Here is a 6000-nt window from a genome sequence, read left to right as displayed (position 1 = left end):
AAGTCAACTGATTCGAGTTCAGCATGATACATTACTCGATCCACGAAGGGTCTGGGATCCAGCTTCACTCCTGACAAAGCAAGGATCTAACATGCCATTTTATGATGCTCCTTTGGAAATCTGGAGTAAGAATTATACTATATAAAACCAAATTCTCTTATCTTGTAAAACCATATTTTAAAAATCTTTATGTCTCAGAGGGTGGTTGCAGTTGAATGAAGTCCCAAAATAGCTCTGGCAACTTTCATGAAAAAAGCAATACACATTTATTATATTTAATATCTTTTAACATAATTCAGACACATTCACTATTCAGGGAGTTTTTTGTGTTTATTTCTTTTTAAGATTTTTTTTTTACGTGATCTGAGAATTGAATGAACAGAAAAGAGAAAAAGGAAGAAGAAAACTTTGACTTCAGCAGCAGCTGTACCTTTCTGGTATTTGTTCTGAATTTTATTAGCTAAAATTTACTCTCTAGCAGGTGGCCAACTGTGAATGCAGGAAATTACTAGGCTTGTCCTTGGACTCTGACGATTGGTGAAGGGTACAGTCAGAGAATAGTAGAGCTCAAAATCTGCTTCAGAAATCACTGTTAAATGGGTAGATTGTATAAGTATTTTCTTGTTGGCAAAATGCCTTTCATATACTCATTGAGGCTAATTTTACGTAGGAGGAAACTGAGAATCAGAAATTATATTTCACAAGGTTGTACATATGGTGGTTGTAGAAACCAGGATGAGAAAGTCGTCTCTTTTATTTTCTTTAATTACTTGAATTCTTTCCACACTACCACATGGCTTCCAAACCATTCATTCATTCATTCAAAAATGACTGTATTGTGTTTCTATTAAGTGGTAGGTTTCAGAAGTGTGGTTTTGAAAACCACAGATACGTTTTCAGTGGTCTTGGAGTTTTAGCTCTGGTTTTACAGATGAGGAAACAGAAACTTAGAATAACCAAGTTGCTACTTTTTAAACACAACTAATTTTTAATAGAGCTGGGAATATACCTCAGCTCTTTGATAATAATAATTAAAAAATGAAAGCCCTGCCTACAAATCAAAATTGCATACATGGAATACCATTTCCTGCCAGCTTCCATTGTAATGGTAGAAATGCTATATGTTCACTTCTGATTGATTTCCAGTGGGCAGTGGCCTTAAACACTTCTAACTGTTTCTTGTTTTGAACACGCCCTCATCCTAGCCAGATTCCTTATCTGTCTAGTAGATGATCTTTAAGCAAATTTATTTGTTAAAAGGAAATAAACATTGGAAACATAGATGCAAACACTCACATGCTTAATTTAATGAACATTTTCTGATATAAGTCACATTCTACTTTATTTTTTATCCATTTGCTTGTATAGATGGGGAGAGTGTGGTATGCCTTTTTACATTTGGACTCATCTGGAATGCAGTTTGTCTGCATTTAAAAAAATACTTTCATGGCAATTAAGGTTTATAGGTATAAAGGAAACAACAGTACATATTTTATTTTGCCAATAGATCCTCTATCTTAACAAAATTGCAGACAAAAAAATAGAAGCATAGGATAAGAAAGCTGCAAGATATTTTAATCATTATGCATAGTGGTTATTAATTTTTGAAGACCAAAATCTTTTAAAGAATTTGATAAATTGGCCAGGCATGATGGCTCACGTTTATAATCCCTGCATTGTGGGAAGCCAAAGCGGGTGGATCACGAGGTGGGGAGTTTGAGACCAGCCTGACCAACATGGTGAAACCCTGTCTCTACTAAAAATATAAAAATTAGCCTGGCATGGTAGCACATGCCTATAATCCCAGGTACTCAGGAGGCTGAGGCAGGAGAATCGCTTGAACCCAGGAGGCGAAGTTTGCAGTGAGCTGAGATCGTGCCATTGTATTCCAGCCTGGGGGACAGAGTGAGACTCCGTCTCAAGGGAAAAAAAAAAAAGATGTGATTAATTACATTTTAATAAAAGGTGCTCTTTCATTTACAAAAGAATCTAAAATATTGTGTACAGCATTAGACAGTCAATGGCTCTCTGAAGAAGCATATCATCCTCCAGGGCTCCAGAAACTTCCTATGTAAGAATACAGTCCCCACTGCCCTTTCAAGGTAAAAGCTTGCTTATTGGGTTCAATGTTTTGTCTGAAGCACCTAGAACTGCACCTGCCTCCTCATAGTGTCCCATAAGCTTTTGATTGACCCAGAGGATGTTCCATTAGAAAAGAAGGTGAGTTCTATCTCATCCAAGGCTTTCTTATTCATCTTCGACACACAACACCATCTCCTATAATGAAATCTTGTATAAAAAATCAATATATAAACTTACAAAAGCGTAACTGTCCTGAATGAAACTGGAGTGGGGCTAAGTCCAGAATCTTCTTCATATACATTTACTTCCACTCATAAAACTTGTGTAAAACTCTGGGGAATTTCTTGTTATGCAGATGAAGGAGCAGAGGGACTATTACATTAGTCATTGTCAGATAGCAAAGAAATTGCAGAGCTGAGATTTGATTATAGGCAGTCTTAATCTTGAACAATGACTCTTACTGACTATGTTGTAATCAAGCCTTTTGAAAAGTTTATAACCTTAAATTGAAAATAGTTGGCACAACCAGTGATCTAAGCAGACTTCTTCAAAATACAAATGAAGAAACTGATACACGTTTGTGAAGTGACATAAACAAGCTCTCTCAGTTTTTGCATTTTGTGTTACATAGTCATAGAAGAAGATGAACTTTTGATTCAATACAGTTGCATTTGTCAACATGGTAATATGTTCCAGGCATTGCTAAGTTCTGTAAGCATAATGAGTCATATTGTTTTACAGGGATTTGTGATCTGGAAGTGAAGACAGAGAAAAGGTACCTGCAATGTAACATGATGTGTTACTTAATGGTGTATGTTTTTATCTCACATCCCAAATCATTGAACAATTCTTTTGGATATACTATCAAAATCTGACCATTTCTCCCTCTCTCTCCTGCTGCCACCCTTGTCCAAGCTACCACTATCTCTCATCTGAATTAGAGCCATAGTCCATTAACTGGTGTCTCTGGTTTCATTCTTACTTACCTACAGTCCTTGTTCAACACAATACCTAGAACGATTTTTTTTTTAAACGTAAGAGAGATCATATTACTTCTCTGGTCAAAACCTTCCAATAATTTCTGATTTCAGTCAGAATAAGAACTTATCCTTTAGAGTCCGGTCCCTGTCTTCATCTATCTCAACACTTTGTACTCCCTGCTCCCACTCAGTCACAGTGAAATGTTGACTGTTGTTTTTCAAACAGACCTAATCATCCAACCCCAGAAATTGCCATTGCTCATTCCTCTGCCTGACATTCCTTTTCCCAGAATTTTATGAAGCTTACTTCCTTGCTTCAGCCATGTCTCTCTTTACATACTACTTCTCTGTAATGCAGCCTTCAGGGATCGCCAGGTCTAAACTTGCTAACTGCCACCCCACTCCTAATCCATCTCTTCATTCTCTTTTGTGTTTTTTAATTGCACCTATCTTGGCCTGTCACTTTCTTACATTTGCATTGATTTATTATCTTTCTCCACAGCTAGAATGTAAGCTTCTTGAGGTCCTGGACTTTGATTTGTTCATAGTTGTATCCTCACTACAATGCCCAATGCATATACAGAACTCAACAAGTAAATAAATTATGAGCATATAAGTTAAGGAGCCAAAGTAGACACAAAGCTCTGTGAGACTTTGCAATTTCAGAATGCAAGAATATATGATAAAACAGATATTTCCCAGGGAAAAGTTTATGAAGCTTGATAACACCTTTTAAAACATATTTGTTGTCCTGAAATCCAGCTGTTGCCTAAGACTGTCTTGTGTCAGAAGAATATTCTCTTGGGCATGTCAGGCATCGACTGACAATTAGCTTTTCTGTTACAAAGGGTTACCGGAGATATATTCAGAATGTCCAACACAGGACTTGCTCATATCTATCGTTTTGTGGGAATGATATAAGCTTTGAAGTTGTAGACACTGGAATGGACTCCTGGCCTTGTACCTTAACATCTGCAAGATCTATCAAACTTCTCCAAACTTCAGCATTCCTGATTTGTAAAGTGGAATACCTCTCATGAAGAATCACTGTTAGCATTAAAACTAAGGTACTTGAAGCACTGCAAATAGCTTCACTGTTATTATCCCTGACATATCTAAAGAGGTAGGGATAATTTCTCCATAGAATCACATTTTTCTCCTTCTAGAGCCCATAGTATTTAGAATGTTGTTATTCTGTGTCAGGACTGATTGTCATCGGCTCTGACAACGGCATGGCATTGCTACATGTCCTCTGGAGAGCCCCTTCAAAGTTTAATTGACCTCATTGTCAGGACATGTATCCTGATACTTGAACAACGTTTTTATTTCTATGTTGCAGCCTGTAATTTCTATTTAAACCTCCATGATGCAGCATTAACAATCTTTCTCCTTCTCCTGTGTGGGTGTCCTTCAAATATTTATGTTGTTAGCATGTCCCTCCTTAGTTATACCCCATCTATGTACACAGTACTTAATTCTTCTAATCTTTTCTCATAAATAAATCCCTCCAGTCATTTAATCATACTCCCTGATGTTCTTTTGAATCTCTTCCAATTTCTTGACAGCTCTCTCCTGTTGAGATGCCCAGAACTGTTTACAGTATTCTAGGTGCCGTCTTATCAGCCTCATGCTGAGCAGCTCTCTCCCCTTGATGGTTCTTGACAGGCTGCCTCGCTGCCTGGGGTTCAAGGATGCTGTTTGGAGCCTCCAGTCACCATTTAACTTGTAATATCTTTCCTCACCATTCACTGCAGACATCCTTCAGCGTTCATCTCCATTCCAAACAACCATTATGTATGTGATGGCAGCTTTTCAGTCCTGGCAGGTGATGATGATGAACTTTGACCCTTCTGAGCTAAGCGTCAGTCATCATGAAAGGTCGTAGACATTGGAAGGGTTTGATCACAGCGTAGACATTGAGTCCTTGCTCTGTTATAAGATTGGCCGGACTAGACTCTCCTCTCTGCAATGTTTTTGCTGTCTGACCGTGACAGACTTACCAGTGCCCCAGCATCCTCTTCTGTAAGATGAGAAAGAGCATCCATAAGATTGCTCTAAGAAATAAGTAACGTGACTCCGTAAGTGCTTGACATAATGACTTGGCATGATAGAAGCACTCAATAAACACACGTTAGCTACCTCAACTAAAAATTTAATTGAGGCCCAGCATTGTGCTTCATACCTGTAATCCCAGCACTTTGGGAGGCCAAGGTGGGAGGACCATTTGAGCCCAGGAGTTCAAGATCAACCTGGGCGACATAGCCAGGCTCTGTCTCTGCAAAAATACACAAAAGTTAACTGTGCACAGTGGTATGTGCCGATAGTCCCATCTACTCAGAAGGCCAAGCAGGAGGATCCCTTGAGCCTAGGGGTCGAGGCTACAGCAAGCTGTAATCATGCCACTACATTCTTACCTGCATGACACAGCAAGACCCTATCTCAAAAAATAATAATAATAACAATTGATATAAATGTACCTAAAATGCACGTATTTTGAGCATACAGTTTGTTGAGTTCTGAGAATCTATACCCAAAATAACCAACACTCAAATCGAGATATTTTTGCATCTTGAGGAACTTGTCTCAGGCACCTTTGCTATACACATCTACCCTTCCCTCCAGACAATCACTTAGCTGAGTTCTTTTAGCATAGCCTGGTTTTACCAGTTCTAGAAATTCATTTCAGTGGAGCTACATGCTATTTTTCATGTCTGTCTTCTTTTACTCAATATGTTTTTGAGAATCATTGGTATTATTATATGTAGGAAAAGTTACTTATATTTCTAAATAATATTCCATTGTATGAATAGTTTGTAATTATTTTATCCCATCCTCTGTTGGTAGAATTTGGATTGTTTCTAGCTTTCTACTATTATGAATGATGCTAATATGCTAATACGAACATTCTTATTCAAGATGTTTTTGTGGATGTGTTTTC

This window comes from Aotus nancymaae, unplaced genomic scaffold (genome assembly GCF_030222135.1).
Source record: "Aotus nancymaae isolate 86718 unplaced genomic scaffold, 86718_ANA_hifiasm-v0.15.2.pri h1tg000003l, whole genome shotgun sequence".
NCBI lineage: Eukaryota > Metazoa > Chordata > Mammalia > Primates > Aotidae > Aotus > Aotus nancymaae.
The sequence above is the reverse complement of the archived record's forward strand: the minus strand, read 5'-3'. Positions refer to the sequence as shown.